Source organism: Jaculus jaculus, chromosome 4, assembly GCF_020740685.1.
Source record: "Jaculus jaculus isolate mJacJac1 chromosome 4, mJacJac1.mat.Y.cur, whole genome shotgun sequence".
Taxonomy (NCBI): Eukaryota; Metazoa; Chordata; class Mammalia; order Rodentia; family Dipodidae; genus Jaculus; species Jaculus jaculus.
This window is the reverse complement of record NC_059105.1, coordinates 128,481,380-128,499,130: the sequence shown is the minus strand read 5'-3', so window position 1 is coordinate 128,499,130 and position 17,751 is coordinate 128,481,380. Positions and strand designations below refer to the sequence as shown.

The window sequence follows — 17,751 nt, the reverse complement described above, 5'->3', positions numbered from 1 at the left end:
ACTTGTAGTTCTCTCTGATCAAATGCTCCTTGTGGATGACAGCCCCATGCTGGTACTGGGAGTTTTGCAACAGTATATATGTGGGTGCTCTTTAGTTTTGAGTGTAAGGTACTATTGGTGATGTTCCCAGATAGCTAGTTTAAAAATCAGTAATAATAATTACTTTTCAGCAGCATCATGACTGTTTCAATATGTTTTCATCATTTTCATGTACTTGGTCTTCACATGTTGTATTCTTCAGTGTATGCTTATTTCAAACAAAGAACAATGAATCTGCTTACCTGGTTTTTGAAAATTCTTTCAACACTGCCAGGCATAGTATACCTTGCTTTATGTGGGGCATTTGTATATGAATTAACTCACACACAATTTTTGAATGTGGGAATAGGCTGACCTGGAATTAACTATGTAGTCTCAGGATGATCCTCCTTAACTTAAACTCACGATGATCCTCCTACCTTTGCCTCCCGAGTGCTGAGATTAAAGGCATGCGCCACCATGCTCGGCTCTGTGTCACTTTTGAATAAACCAGTTGAACAATTTTCCCCATAGGGCTTTGTTTTTTACCGTATAGACTGCATCCTTAGTCTGCCTTACATCTTCTTCCATCAAGAAATTTTTACCTGTTTTTATTTCAAAATGAAATCCAATGCTTTAACATAGGATTTCTTTATCCATTAAGCATTAGATAGATCTTTTAATTTGTGCAAATATTTTAAAAATTTGAATTATTTAATTTTTATTTTGAACTATAGTTATAAGTTTCATGAGTTATAATATTAGTGCCTAGCACCCTTTTCCCCATAAAAATTTTAAAGTTCTCATTTAAATGAATTTTATTGCTATTATCTGGTCTTACAGGTAATGAGGGATTTTCTTTTCTCAAAAATGTACACTTCATTTTTCCTCTGATATTTCTGTGTGTTTGTTAGTTTGGGTGTATTTAGTCCTAAACATAAATTAATGTTTCTTAAAAAGAAAGCAAAACATTTATTTGTCTACCATATGTGAAAACCAATGTTCCAATGTATGCACTGAGAGGAATATAAATTGGTAACATAATTTTGATAAATGCCATAAAGCTTACTTATGAGATAAAACATAACAATTTTACTATGAATTACTATAATTTGTTTATTAATTTATTAAAATTTACTTATTGCTTCTTTTCAAGGGTCTCACTGTAGCCCAAGCTGACTTGGAACTCACTCTGTAGCCCAAGGCTGGCCTTAACCTCAGCCTCTGCATGCTGAACCTAAAGGTGTGCACCAATACACCCAGCTATTTGTTCATTATTGCTTGTTATAAAGTATTAATAAGTAGCTGCTACTATTATTATTAATCAAACACAATTATTCCAAATCTTGACCTAATCTATCTTTTCAGGTTCTCTTTCAGATATGTTGATTGTTATGTAATTTTCACACAAACACATATGCACACACACATGCATGTACACACACATATATGTGCACATACATACACATGGGAGACTTAGAGAAAGCTATCCTTTACCATGTAAATACCTCCCTCATACTTCTGACGGTGTTAATGTCCCACCACATAAATCATATTATACAAAGTTTACATCTCTAATTTACAAACATCAAAGTTTCTACATAGTCAATAAATCAAGTACATCCTCATTGCATAGTAGGCCAGGCCGCAAGGTACTGACTGCCCTGACTGCCATTAGCCTCACCTTCCTCATCCAGCCTACACTTCAGTTATACCAATATTTCTCCAAAGAGATATTTTCGTGAATCCATATCTTTCCTGGTTTGCAATTTGATAGCTGTGTTTGTCTCCATATGTTCTTTTTCTGTATTTACTTGCATGTTTACCCAATTATCAAGGCCCAGATAAAGGACCACATATTCCATGTGGCCAAACTTGTAGACAGAGTAAATATTTGTGGAATAAATGAGCTTTGTTTATATGGTTCTTTATCATATAATCTTATGTGTATGTGGTTATATTTAGTATTTTATTTCTTTTTTTTCTGCCACAACTGAAGTGTTCAGTTTCAGGATTACTGCTTTCATTATCCTTAGGCAAATAATTTCTGTGTACCATTGTTTCTTCCCCTCTAAACAGGAGCAACAGTTTGACCTAACTCATAGGGATTAGGTTGCTACTGACCAAATAGATACTTAGTTAACAGACACTAGGCACATGCTAGATGTAACTATTATACATAATAAAATTTTTAATAAAGGTTGCAGGTGAATCCTATTTAAGTACTTCACTTCACAGTTCTACCCCAGTTTCTCTAAATAACTTACAAATGAATGTCCCCAGCTTTCCACTATGGCATTAATTTCAACTTTTACTGTAGGCAATTAGTGTCTGTGAGGGCAGCATTATTTACTATTATCTCTTCATCTAGAAGGCACAGTCAAATGAGTAATTGAGTGATGGTTGGTATCAAGAGCAGCAAAGTATAAGGGATTGAACAGATTGAATAGCTGGTCCTTTCATTTTATTCAAAAGCTCATCTTACATCTGAGCACTTAATCAGGGAAATCCTTTCTCTATTAATCTTTTCACCATTGACAATGGCCACGAAATCTCACTGGGCATCTGTTTATATTTACTTACAGGCAGTATAATGTCATCAAGAACTACATCTGTCGGTTTTTTTTTTTTTTTTCGAGGTAGGATCTTTCAAGCCTAGGCTAACCTGGAAATCACTATGCAGTCTCAGGCTTGCCTTGAACTCACACTGATCCTCCTATCTCAGCCTCCTGAGTGAGTGTTCAGATTAAAGGCATGAGCCACCATATCCACCTACATTAGCCATATTTGTTTAAATTATTCCTAGTCAGAAAGGCATGCCTGCTGAACATTCACTTATCTATAAAATTACTGTCAGTCTCTTGTAGTTATGTTGCTGAATTACAGAGCCAACCCTGAGTTAGTTGACTCAGACTCTGGGTTCAATATAGGAGTTTGGTTTTATATTTTCTATGATTCAGTCCTTATCTATGCAGTGTGGCTAAAATTCACACTGACACATTGGACAACAATGCAATAAAAGCTGCCCTGTGTCAAGGTCCCTGCCACATAAAAGCCCTCACTTTACTGTTAACTGAGGCTGCTTTTTGTGGTTGCTGTTTATATGACAACCACCTATATATGCTTTCTAAGACCTTACCAATGCACTGCTATACACACACAGCATGTTTCCATGTTTTCTTCATGATCCTTGCTGTGGCATCTCCCTCTCAGATGACAGCCCTTAGGCATTCAACCCACTCTGGTTAGATTCTGTGGGACTAAATATATGGAGGAAGAAGGGGGCAGGAAAAGAGAGAACTAGTTGGTTTTCCACAAGTTAATTTATCAAGGGGATTCTAGGTATTTGATATGGGATTCTGCTTTAAAAGATGAAAAAGTCAACATACCACAGGTTGCAGCAGCCTGCCAACTGCTTGGCTTTAAAGACATGTGTCACTTGACTGACTTGAGCATTTAAAAAAAAATAGCAACTCACTCTAATATTAATATTCCCTAGGTTATATAGAAATGAATCAATTCTGTATAAGTCAGGCTTAGAGAAAAGCAATAGTATATTTGGAACATAAACCTAATTCCATCTTTTGTTGGGCTGCCCAATTTAGTAACAGCATTTCAATGGTACTTTTCAAATGTTGTAGGACTTAGAATGCTGGAAGCTGCCCAGAATGTATAAAAAGGATAATTTATATATAATTGCTCTAAACCTGTGTTTCCTAGGTCAATAAGAAAAGAAATCAGCAGCATTAATCAAGATAAAATTATCAGCTGATTAATCAGTATTCTAATTACTGCACAGTTCTTTACCTTTTTGGTTTTAATTATGAACCCTCATTGTCTTTTCCATATGGCTAACATATATTTACAAGTGTGTTTTTTCTCGTAGCATAAAATCATCAAGTGAAAATATAGATTCTAGCCATTAAAATATGAAATGTAAGAAGTTGTTAGTGTTCCTTAAGAATTTCCCCAGAAGGTATAAATAAGCTTCTAGATTATACAGGAAAGGGATGGTAACTTCAGAGATGCTGGCTGGAAGCAAGCATTGTAAAACTATAGGTCTGCATCCAACTGAATTTAAATATACAGCAGGAAAATACATAAAAGACTTTCAAACTCATTGTTCCAGCGAAGGCTGAATATTCTTTTGAACATGTAGTTATTAAGAATGCATTGACTTCCCTGAAGGTTTTCTCACCCTCAGCTCCATTAACATTTGGGCCCAGTAGTTCTTTGCTGTGGGGTTGTCTTATGCCCTTGGAGTTGTTAGCAGAACCACAGGCCTCTGCTCACAAGATGCTTACAGCAATACCCTCTGTAGACCCTGAACCTCTACATTTTCCAGACATTGATAAATAACCCCACTGAGCATACTGACCTCACTGGACATCATTTGTAACATTCGTTTTAAAACGGATTTATACCTTCATGCCATATTTGGCACCCTTGCCAGGTGAGCAGAACTTTTTCCAGGCTAGTATTTTTATAGGAAACTTCTGGATGACAAGAGTGACTGAAGGTTTCTGCACCCCTCTACTGTTCACCACTGACTGTACAACCATGTCCATAAGTACCGCCTTGTTGACACTTTAGAGCAGCCTGACCAGGTTGGCCCAGTTCTACCACATTTTTGTGGAGTTTAGGAAGTTTAATTATCACCCACATTCAAATTCTACTTCTTAAGGCATTAGTCACAATAAGGGTTCTTGAGGACTGCTTTGCATTTACAAGTATGAGATAATCTTTTTTTTTTTTCTACTTTGAATAGTTTAGGAGGTTGCTTACATTTTCAGTTATGTCGGTTTTTAAATGATTAAGGAAATGAACAATAAATATTTGGGTTTTATTTAAGTGCTACAAGAAGATTGTCTTAAAATCGACTGCATGCTTCTTTTTAGCATTTAAGTAAAAAGATATTTGTGGGATTGATTATATTGAAACAAGTATTGGGATTATTTGATTGTAATAGAAACATGCTTTTCTCATAAATAAATGAAAATATTTCTTATTTTTTCTTTATTTCAACCTCCAGTCTTACTCTTTTTTCTTTTATATAGTTTTTGTATTCTATTTCTTGTTACTGGGACCAAATACCTGACCAGAAAAAGCTGAAGGAAGGAAAAGGAGTGATTTTGGCTTACAGTTTTGAGTGGAAGTGTCCACAAACAGGCCTCAGCTGGAAGTCTGTGTCACATCAGCCAGGAGGAAGTAGTAAGAGTGATGAATGCTAAATGCTTAGCCAGCTTTTCCCTCTTCTTTTTAAAAATTTATTTGTGAGAAAGAGAGAGAGTCTCTGTGTATGTGAGTATTCTAGAGTCTTCTGCTGTGGGCAATGAACTCCAGGTGCAGGTGCCACTTTGCGTGTCTGGCTTTATGTGAATACTGGGGTGGACTGAACCTAGACTGGCAGGCTTTGCAAGCAAGCAGCTTTGACCACTGTATCCTCTGTCTAGCTCCAGCTTTGTCTTCTGTGTGTGTGTGTGTATATTCCAGGACCCAGATTATGAGAAGGTGCCACTCACAGTTACAGTGAATCTTCCCACCTAATCTAGAAAAGCCTGCATAGACATGGCCAGAGAACCATAGAGATTCTAAATCCTGTCAAGTTGACAACTAGAGATTTACCATCATACACATTATATGTTATATATGCTATAAATTGGAAAACCACTGAATTAAGACATCATGTAGCCAGATGTCATGAACACTAATTCTATTTCCATGGTGCTAATAATAATGTGACATTACCTGATCATAGTTTTCAGCTAACTTGCTTAAGTCTAAGTATTATATTTTACCATCTATATGGACTTAACATTCTACTGCTTCTACTAAATATTTTGTTTTTAGATTTGGGCTAATTAACATGTCAGTTCAAGACCTTCACTTATTTGTAACTCTACTTTTCAGAGAAATGTATTCATAAAATTAGACTGAATGTGCATAATAGATTCTGAAAGTATTTCAGCATTACAGCTTGCACATGGCATGCTTAGATACAGGACTCTTAAATGACAATAGCCAATCTCTGTATGTATAGTGATTCAATTGTGATAGCTTCCTTATTGCCTTTTAAGTGCATCATAATAATACTTACTGCTTTTTATTTTTTATAGGGAAATAATATTTGCAAAGCTAGGAAATAGATGAATCTGTAAGTTTTATATGGAGGTATGAAAATTTTTATGGCCACAGTATTTAGTATAATGTTCTATGTTCCTTAAACATAATACAATTGGAAAATTAATGGTCTTAATGTCTAAATTATGAGAGAAAACACTTAGGGTAATCATTTGCTGAGCATAATGGTAGAGCTGGCTAGGTAACTCAAATGTTCATTGTAAGAAATCAAGCCACTCTTCCTCAAGGAGTGTGTCCATGACCTTTAGCACATTTTAACTATGTCCTCTTTGCTATATTTAATCAGGGTCTTAGAGAAAATGTTAGATTGGCTAAATGTAGCATAGATAGTAATTAGATGTCAGGTATTACAGTATGGCCCACTCATCAGAGATCAAGTTTTAGAACTCTTAACTAAGTATATAGAAGAAACTAGAAAATGGAGAAAAATGAACAAACATGACAATCTACAGAAGAATAGACAAGAATTTAAGAAGCATGTTTGAAAGCATTTTAATACTGCACATACTAGAACTGGAACTTTACAGTGAAGATTGGCATGGCCGCTGTTCAAGGATGACATGCAAATTGGTGCAAGCAGCTTTCTGCACCAGTTGGGTCATGTCATGAACAGGGTGTTGATGGAGACACAGAACAGCACCTGTCTCTGGGGACTTGCTGACACTTGCTGACACCACAGCACCTAGGGTTTACCTGGCCCTTTGCCGTGGGAGAGCCAAGTCACCTCGTCACCACTTTATTCCCTACACTAAAATGCTGACCACCAGTGAGAACCAGGACCAAAGGGCTAGCATGTTTCCTTAGTATCTGAGCCAAAATTTGTACACTGAGAGGGGTAATGAGAAGCCCCAATTCTTATTTAACTTCCTTTGAACTTTATTTCTCTAAGAGGAATAGTCTGGTGGTCTGCAGAGCATATTGCTACAGTAAATTGCTGTTAGTCACAAAATTCTCCTGACTGTTTCTATGCCTCACTCTGAGTTTGTAACACGCTGCAATTATAAAGAACAGGTATACAAATTTGTTCTGAGAACGCAGAGGTTTCTCAGATTGGTCTCTGCTTTGTACGTCATATACAGCTGATTTCCCTCCATTTGGATGGATGAGAAATGTTTTAAAGTAATTGCCAAAAGAAACTGAAGATTTTTTTTCATGAGCTCTCCTTTTTTTGAAACTACAATTCTTCTTTAAGTATTGTATTTATTTTTTGCTAGTCTATCCTAGAGCTAGGATCACAGATATGCCCATTGTTTTCTGTTTGGGGAATCTGATTTTGTGTAAAATAATCACTAGATCATTTCCTCTAATAAAAATCTTTGAATAAAGAACCATGCCTAACTTTTTTTAACTAAACAAATATTGAAAAATAAACCACAATGTACATTTTATTAACATTTAACAAATTTAGAGAAATGTATAAAACTATAATAATGTTCAACATGGTATAGAAATTGATATAATTTTCCTAGAGGAGATTTGGGGGAATATATATTATAATTTAAATTTGAAAATATTAATTTTGCTTCAAATATTCAATTTTAGGAATCATACTAAAAATAAACATAGGTCCACAATAGTACACCAATAGTTAATATAATGTTTTAGCTATAGTTGTACTTTTTGTTAGTAAAATTGTTATGTCAATGATGTACACTGCTGATAAATTATTTCAGGTATATCAAGTAGATTTAAAGCCTACCAAATTAGTAGTAATCATTTTTGACTCCAGGATTAGAATATTATTGGAGACTTTAACTTTCTTTGTGTTTTTAGTGTGGTTTTAACATTTTTCCATTCAGTATGTATACATTTTGTTACTAGGTTTATAATATCATAAAAAATTATGGAAATAACTATAATTTAGAAAAAAATTTTCCCATAAATGATGCAAACAATACTTTTGTGTCTTCTGTAGGAGTGGATTTTTTAAATGTGAATAAAATACACACTGCTTTATGGTTATATATATCATAAAATCTGTTAGTACAATGACTGGGAAAAGCCAACAAAATAAATTTAGTTAATTTTTTCTTTTTGAGAAGATAGTGTGGTATAGAATGTATTTTGTGGCTTTTTGAAAGGGAATGTTAAAGAGAAAGAGATAGCCTTTGCATTGTATCTGCTGAGACTACAGACATGGCTCTCACAGTCTTCACCTTGGCTGTCTGAGATGGGCTAGCATGTCTGTTTGCTAGGGGAGGAAATAAGAAGTCAAAGTTCTGTCTCATTTCCCCACTCAAACTGAGATGTAAGCCTAGGACACTAGCTTCTACAAGACCCTTTCATAATAGTGAAAATGTCATATAATGTATTACTTTGATTCTTATCAATAGTTGTCAAAATATTCTTATCAAAAGGAATAAAGTTTGAAAGTTAAGAGTATTTTATTTAGGGAAAATCAAATGATACCTAATTTCTAAATCTGTAGTGTTGCTGATAAATAGTAAATTAGAGTCCCTTTATTCTCAAAAAGTTTCTTGGTTTTTTTTTTTTTTTTTGTTGTTGTTGTTTGTTTGTTTGTTTTTGGTTTTTTTGAAGTAGGGTCTCACTTCTGGCCCAGGCTGACCTGGAATTCACTATGGAGTCTCAGGGTGGCCTCAAATTCATGGCAACCCACCTACCTCTGCCTCCCGAGTGCTGGGATTAAAGGCGTGCACCACCACACCCGGCTCTCAAAGTTTCTTGGCAGATACTTATTTTGAGGTAGAACACATGAGATGTATTAGGAGTGGCTAAAGGCCATCTGTGTAGTCCTAGTCCAACTGAATGTCACACATACTCGCATCCTACCATTAAGAAATTCACTTTTGGGGCTGGAGAGGTGGCTTAATAGTTAAGGCACTTGCCTGTAAAACCTAAGGAACCAGATTCAATTCTGTAAAACCCACATAAGTCAGGTGCACAAATTGGCATACATCTGGAGTTTGTTTGTAGTGGCTGGAGGCTCTGGCATGTCCATTATATCTCACTCTCTCTCTCAAAGAAATAAATAAAAATCTTAAGAAGTCACTCATCTCAACAGGTGTGGAGTTTTCTTCCTTCCTTCCTTCCTTCCTTCCTTCCTTCCTTCCTTCCTTCCTTCCTTCCTTCCTTCCTTCCTTCTTTCCTTCCTTCCTTCCTTCCTTTTCCATCCCTCCCTCTTCTGTCCTTGCCCCATTTTTTAAGGAGTACCTGTCAATAAACATATATTAAGTACAGAATGTAATGTATTAGCTGAAAAATGGCAGTAAAAGGGAACAAAGTAGACAGAGAGAAGTGCAAATAAAATACACATTCATGTTAATGATGAAAATGACATTTTTATTGCACATTTATTTCCTCACTCAGTTACCTTTTGTGAAATATCTGTTGATTGCTAGACTATCAACTTGGTCAAATCTTAGAAGAAGAAATATATTCTTATATGTTCAAATATGTTCATATAAAATAGACTTTACCATTTTCTTTGGATGTGGCTACAATGTTAAGTCCAGCCCACTTTAGGCATTACTGCACGAAGCCCTTCTACAGTTAAAATGTATAAACGGGGCTGAAGGGATGGCTTAGTGGTTAAGGTGCTTGCCTGCAAAGACAAAGGACCCAGGTTCAATTACCCAGGACCCATGTAAGCCAGATTCACAAGGTGGCACATGCATCTAGAGTTAATTTGCAGTGACTGGAGACCCTGGTGCACCCATTGTCTCTCTCTCTGCCTCTCTCTCTCTCTGTCTTTCTCTCAAATAAATAAATAAATTAATTAAAAAATAAATGGATTAGCACTTACTCATCAGGGAATTGAAAAGTGTGTGAAGTAAAAACACAAACATGAAGTAAGATATATGGGGAGTAGGGAAACAGCCCTTCTTCCTTACCCACTGGAACCACACAACATACACATGCACGTATACATACTAGTCTATAAAATATTAATATATTTTAATCTAGACTATTTTAAAATACATTGTGAAGTTGATAACAATGAACATTTGAGACAAAGGACTAGGGTATTTATATAGAGAGAGTAATAGCATACTGTGGGCGCTGTTAGTTTTATTTCCAAAATATATTAACCAAGGTATTATCTTGATTATCATGACCCTCGATAGAGATCTTCCTTTAATTATAGTCTTTATTCCAACATAAAGAGCAACCTCTTGATCAATCAATTTACTTGTCCTTAGTCTAATAGCTGTATAAAAATGTATGGAAAATAGTATCTGCTCACTTTAAGGATTAAAAAAAATCATAAGCAATTGTTCTTAATATTGGAGAAATTTACATTCTTTATCATTTTAAATTTTAAGTAGGTGTCTCCATCTCAGAAACTCAAGTATCAAATCTAATATATGTTTTTGCATGCTTTAGAAATTAAATGTCCTGTGGCCACTCTTGAGTTATACTACTTTTCATTTTCTAACTATGTCCATTAGCATTGTTTTCCAAATACAGAAGTGATGGAATTATTTTAGCTCATATGTAGAATCTGTAAGATTAAGGGATATTTAAGTGGATACCATGAGTTGTATGTCCTTTATTATATCTGAATATTGGCAAGTTTCAGTTTTTATTTCTACCCTAGTTAAATCTTAGATCTGAGAAATAACTCTGTCTGTATTTATACAAAAACTAGGGAGTCCTTTTAAAACAGTTTGCATACACTTTAAAATGTTCTGGACTTTGGTAAAATCACCAGTTGCTTTGCACTGGTGAGAGTCTGCATTGTATCAGCCTTCTTTGGTTATTTGTGCAAGCTCTGCTCACTTGTTTGTTAATGACCAACATTATAATTTTATTTTATTTTTCACACTGAGGAGAGATTGAGCTGACTTTGGTGTCATTTGACTTCATGTTACAGTTCATTTGTCTGGTATGTAATGTTCAGTGCTCCGTTGATTGCATCTGAGGATATTCTGTGATGGTCTTGGTCACGTGAGGAAGAGTGTGAGGCTGTGAGGACTGCTCACATCCAGGGCACTGTTCTCACCAATGAGGAAGGGTTCATGAGTGGCTCATCTGTGAGAAAGAAGAACCTTGGCTTCAGTCTTGACTGAGGGTTGTTTTCAGTGAAGTGGTCTATCCAGAGTGGGAAGACTGGTCCTTCCTCTTTAAATTTCTGTAGTGGACCAGTGTTCAAAATGTGGCAGTCTCCTCACTGTTTACAGAGCTTAGAAAAGGGTGCTGCCTCCACTTTCTCTTCTTAATTATTGCATTGGTGTCTTTAGTGGTGCATCAGAGAAGAAACTCACTCAGAAGCCACAAAGAGAGAAGGAGTATCTGTTCATTTTACCTCTGGATGGATTTGTGACTCCTTAATATTTCTTATGAATATCTGAACATCTGTAATGGTTTTGGAAATACATTTTGATCTCATAGGTCAGGATTTCCACATTGAAGAAATGAAGAGTGTTGACTCACAGCAGAAGTCCATATGCTCTCTCTTTTACAGCAGGGAATCCTTTTGGTGTTTGGTCAGATTTGGACAAGTTGATTCTCAGAATGGCCACATACAACCTGAGCAGGAGAAAGTGGAGACTGGATATGTGTTGTTCTAGTGTATGCAGATGTAGTCCACCTAACTAGAGCAAAAACAACTCAACCAGAAAAGGCTCAACACTGAAGACAGCTGAGCAATACAGGTTAGTTATACATGTACATCTTTCCAAGCTGATTTTCAGTGACTGCACACCATTGCCATGCTCCCAACACTCTATGAGATAGTCAACCTGGGTCTGACTCCTGGGCTCATTTAGAATCATAGAGATGGGCCTAAAGATTGTTCCGGGTCTTCTTGTTCTTGTAGTCCTCTTTTTTTTTTTTTTTTTTTTTTTGTTCTTTATCCTGGATTTGTATCCCTTTCTTCTATATAGAGCTTTCATATCTCTGTGCAAAAATGTTTGACTCACTCTTGTTTTATTTATTTTTTATTTTTTGTTCATTTTTATTTATTTATTTGAGAGTGACAGAGAGAGAAAGAGGCAGAGAGAGAGAGAGAGAGAGAATGGGCGTGCCAGGGCTTCCAGCCACTGCAAATGAACTCCAGATGCATGCACTCCTTTATGTATCTGGATAACGTGGGTCCTGGAGAAGTGAGCCTCGAACCGGAGTCCTTAGGCTTCATAGGCAAGTGCTTAACCGCTAAGCCATCTCTCCAGCCCTCACTCTTGTTTTAAAAAAGCAAACAGAAACACCAACTCATTCTTCAGTAACACCCATTATTGTGCTAATATTTATCCCCAGTATTCCCATCTGCTGTTTCTGCCTTGCCCTTTCTAACCAAGCATCAGGACCAGAGGTTCTCACACAACTGTCTTCCTTGAATGTTCAATACCACTGTGGAATCTCTTCAGCCTTTTTGCCTCCTCCTTCTACCTTTCTCCTGTCCCTTCATCTTCCCTTCTGGGAGAGCTACTCCACCATCTAATTTGGGGACACAAGCTCCATAGCTATACTTGCATTCCAGCTTCTCTTGTGCATATATATTTGTCCTTCCTCTTCCTCCTTCTCTTTGCTCTCTCTCCACCCTCTCTCATGCCTTAACTACACTAAATTTCAATTCATTCAATTCTACTACTTAAAAAAAAATCTGGGGGCTGGAGAGATGGCTTAGTGGTTGAGGTGCTTTCCTGCAAAGCCTAAGGACCTATGCTCAATTCTTCAGATGCCACATAAGCCAGACACACATAGGTGAGGCAAGCATGAGGTCACACATGCCACTAGGTGGCACAAGCGTCTGGAGTTCAATTACAGTGGCTGAGGCCCTGGGTCAATTCTGTAGCTCTTGTGCTCACTCTCACACTTTTGCATAAAAGAAAAAAGTCTGGTCTGTTGGGTTTGCCTCAAAAAGAAATCTGGGTCCAACTTTGTTTAAGGACATGATGACCAACCTCTTTGTTCAAGTTGAGATATAGGTCAAGTCTGGGACTCTGCAGCTTGTGATGTGTTTACTCGCCAACAACCTAAGGGAACTAGAATTTGTTCTTTTTTGACTCATCTGCCCTTTGTGTTTTCCCACTGGGCAATGGCAGAGTTCTAGCTTTCTTGCATTGTTGCAACCACACTCTACCTTGTATTCTGACTCCACTCTCACTTCCTTTTCAAAAAACATCCTTTTGTCAAGCTGGCGCAATTTATTTTTTATCATGTATCTGTTTAAACCCACCTATTTCTTTTTGTAAAGAAGTGGAAATTTGTTTTTATTTATTTGCAAGGAGAGAGAGTGTGTGGAGAGGGAATGGGCCAAAGACTCTTGTCGCTGCAAAAGAGCTCCAGATGAATGTGCCACTTTTTATATCCGGCTTCATGTGGGTACTAAGTAATTGAAACCTGGCCATCAGACTTTACAAGTAAGCACCTTTAACTGCTGAGCCATGTTTCCAACATCCACCCTCTGACACTTATTTCTTTATTTTTTGTTTTGTTTTTGTTATTTCAAGGTAGGGTCTCACTCTAGCCCAGGCTGACCTGGAATTCACTATGTAGTCTCAGGCTGGCCTCAAACTCACAGCAATCCTCCTACCTCTGCTTCCCAAGTGCTGGGATTAAAGGCATGAGCCACCATGCCTGGCTCTCTGACACTTCTTTCTTTTTTTTTTTTTTTTAATTTTTTATTTATTTATTTGAGAGCGACAGACACAGAGAGAAAGACAGATAGAGGGAGAGAGAGAGAATGGGCGCGCCAGGGCCTCTTGCCTCTGCAAACGAACTCCAGACGCGTACGCCCCCTTGTGCATCTGGCTAACGTGGGACCTGGGGAACCGAGCCTCGAACCGGGGTCCTTAGGCTTCACAGGCAAGCGCCTTAACTGCTAAGCCATCTCTCCAGCCCTCTGACACTTATTTCTTAATCATCCTCTATTAGTACAAAATCTAAAGTCCTTACATCTCTCATGAGGCTTTTGATCTGTTTTAGTCTCTTTCTCTACATCATCCTGCATCTTTCCTAGTGACTGTGAGACAGTGTCTATTGCTCTTAGGGTGCTGTACTTGTTTGAGTCATCCTCAATAGTATCTTAGAATTAAAGACACTATTAAATAGTGTCTCCTCAAAATTCATACTCCTCATGAAATTCAAAATGTTTCCTTAGTAAGATGAGAAAGTGTTTGTAAAATTGTATCATTTTTAAATGGTATTTTGATATACTTAGTGACATGATTATTGCTATAGTCATGTAAGTTCACTCCTCTAACACCTTACATACTTGCCTTTCCATGTATGGAGGTGAGTGTAGGAACATCCCAGATCGATTCTTAGCGAAGATGTAGAGTAGTAACTACAGTCCTCATGCACCTGGGATCTCTAAATTCAAGTCATCCTGCATCTTGTCCAGTCTTTGACCTACAGCCCCTACCTTTGTGCCACCTCTCATAACTTCCTGCTCTATGGATTTCTATGGATTTGATTTAAGTTATTCTACTTAGGTGTGATATCATACAGGATTTGTCTTTCTATATACTAGGTTAGGGTAGGCCTAACAAGAAAAAGAAAGGACATACAGAGACTCAAGCAACTAGATAGAGAAAACAACCACCTAGAGGTAAATGGTGAGAGTGGTGTAAGACATTTACAAGTCAGAGAATGTCAGGGACTGCTGGCCACCACTGGAAGCTAGGAGAATAGCATGACATGAATTCTGACTTGGGGCCTACACAATTAATTGCAGCTTCTAACCTCCAGAACTGGGAAAGAAATAGCAAGCCAGTGGACACTATATGTTTATGGCTGGCCTAGGCAACAACATTGCTCTTTTCAAACTTATGCTCAACTGAAATGACCTTCCAAACCTTCTAGGTCAAGGGTAAGGGGCAATCTTTTGGGGCCTGTGTTCTTCATGCCCTTGAAGTATTGGAGCCATGAGCCATTTGGGTCCTGGACCCTTGGACCCACGGATCCTTGCTCTGCCTCTACTGTACCCAGATCCCTGCCTGGCGGATAGTAAGGAGTTTTCTGTGGAGGCCTTACCTGATACAATTGGCTTCACACATCTCTTAAAAACAAAATGAAACAAAAAACAAACAAAAACTCTTACTTATTTGCAATGAGAGGGAGAGAAAATGGGCATGCTGGCTTCTTGCCACTGTAGACAAACTTCACACTTATGTACTACTTTGTGCATCTGGCTTTAGTTGAATACTGGGGAATTGAACAGAGGCTATCAGACTTTGTAAGCAAATGCCTTTAATGGCTGAGCTGTCTCTCCAGCTCCCCCATCACCACATCTCTTTTAGTCTTTGACTTTTGCTTGTTGATTTTTGAAAAGTCCTCATGAATGCAGGTTGTGCCTTGGGAACAGTGCTACAATCAAACTGAAAATTAGTGTGTGGATTGGTTAATGCTATAGTTCAGAAGCAGAAAGTTGACTGTATGGTAGTGGGAGGAAGAGATTCTGACAAAGAGAGTGGACTGGATCCAGAGTAATGCAAATGAGGAAATAAGAATATTGGAGTAAAATTTTGGGACATCTAAGGGTTTTGTATTCTGAGTGATGGAATGAGAATAGTGGCCACTGTAGGCAGTGGGATTGGTTTTCCTTCTTAGGTTTTTGGATGAGGATCCTGTAATAAACAACTAGTTAATAAAGCAGTCATGTTTACTTCACATGTTTTTGCAATATGGGAGATCTCATAAGGAAACAATTCTCCAAAGAACCAGGTAGACTTGTGCATTTACACATCTGTAGTTGTGGATGGGACAAGTACCAGGATGTGGATTGGACAGAAAGCATTGGATTAATGGTAATAAACTTTGCAGAGCCCAGCAAAGTCTGTTCACATTCTTCTCTGTGTCCTTGTGTCCCTAGAAATTAGAATGTTCCTTTTGGTTTCTGCCAGGGGAGAGCACCCCTCTAGTGGGGGCCTTTCACCTGTTCTGGGCTGTAGGGTGGGGAGAGATGACCATGGTGACCTTCCAGGTTCTCCTGTTTTCTCAAATGACAAGTGGTCATATTTGAAGTGGCTTGTTCTGAGCTCCATTAACACGATTCCTTATAATAAGTTCTGAGAGTCAGTCTTAGTTTAGTGTTTTCATTTCTATACCCAAACACTACGTTTTCCACCCCACTCTTTGTGCACAGGCAGAGCCCTGGATTTTTATCAGCTGCTTTTCAACGTTCCTACAATATCCCAATTTTCCTTCTTTGCTGAGTGTCATTTCATTCTTCTCTTGTAGGTGACCAGCAGTAATAGGTAACAGATGAAAATTATTTTTGTGCTATTCCTATTCCCTTGTGAGTCATCAAAAGGCAAAATTAATCTCAAAAATCAGGAATTTAATAGATCTGTTGCACATATATAAAACAATTTATTTTACAAAAAAGTACACATCAATTATTTGGCTAACTAGTGAGAAACTAAAGGCCAAATTTGGAAATCGTTCAAGTTTTCTATGAATATTCATAAATAATTAACGTGCATCTCTATTTAGAACCTAACAACAGTTCATTAAAAAAAAAAAAATTCTCTGTGTTAATTGTATGCTGAGGTCTAGTTGCTGTGTCTTCTTTCTCCGTTAGATAACAGGTTGGTGACGATATTTCCACGTTCCTGTGGCTTCCAGCACGTTGCTGCGTAGCTGGAGGAAGACTCAGCCACAGAGAAGACTTTCCTGGACAATTGGCACCCGATGGGGTCACTCTCCTCCCCTCTCCTAGTCTTTTCCTTCGGTGTTGAAGTCCTTTCTTGCCCATGTTTTACTGAAAAGTGTGCAAATGAAGAGGAAAGGAGAACAGAACCTATCTAAAATAAGTGATAAAAACTACAATGCTACCTTCTTTTGGGATTTTTCCCCCCCCTGGGCAGCCATCTGCTTAGACATGTTAGGTACAGAGAGGAGATTGCAAACCCTTCAGGATAAATAACATACCAGAGAAAGGACCCCTGCACTTTGTGAAAGGAGAGCACATACAATCACCAGAGCCCCGGGCTGTTAGAGGGAGGGAGGCCATTTGGGGTCTGCCCTCTTTGTGTCTGGCCTTCTAGGGGCTGGAGGATGGAAAAAATGGACAAAGGGCCCACACAGGCGGAGGATAGGGTGTGAACTCATCAGGCAGCTGTTCTGAGCTTCGCCTGCCCTCCCATCTTTTCACCCACTTACCTGTCCTGCTCCAAACTCGGTCCAGGCGCCGACGGTGAGGTAATACTGCCATCTAGTGGCCGCCTCTCCCTTGTCAGCAGGTATTTGTGCCCTCAGGCTCTCTTGGTCCCTCTTTCTTTTTCTCTTGCTCTCTCTCCTATCTATGCCTCTTTTTCTTTTGCTCTCTCTCTCTCTCTCTCTTTTTATTAAGGCTTTTTTTATACCATCAAGAAAAAAAGAACCTGCTCTTGGAAAACAACCAACACTGTTGGAACTCAGAGATAATAATCAGTTTCTCTGGGCTTGTGAAATTGGCTCATTAAGCGTGCTTTTTAACAGAAAATATTGGAAGCGATTAAGTCTGCTTTACTGAGTGGGCATGAAATGGCCAACCTTCGGCCACCCACAGCTCCTAGGTGCCTGGCGCCGTTTTATGCATGCAGCGTAATGTCTTTACTTGAAGTGCTGTTTATTCATCACCTGCTTATTTATCTCTTCGCATTTGGCAGGCACATCGATCAATGTTAAACTGTCACACAAGGTTAT

The 17,751-nt window shown here is 37.9% G+C and overlaps 2 pseudogenes; one reads left to right on the top strand and one right to left on the bottom strand.

Annotated features, from left to right (window-relative positions):
* Positions 1-17,278, bottom strand: part of LOC101612814 — a 28,724-nt pseudogene extending 11,446 nt beyond the window's left edge.
* On the top strand, positions 6,647-6,745 carry LOC123460479 (annotated as a pseudogene).
* Positions 17,279-17,751: the final 473 nt, after the last annotated feature.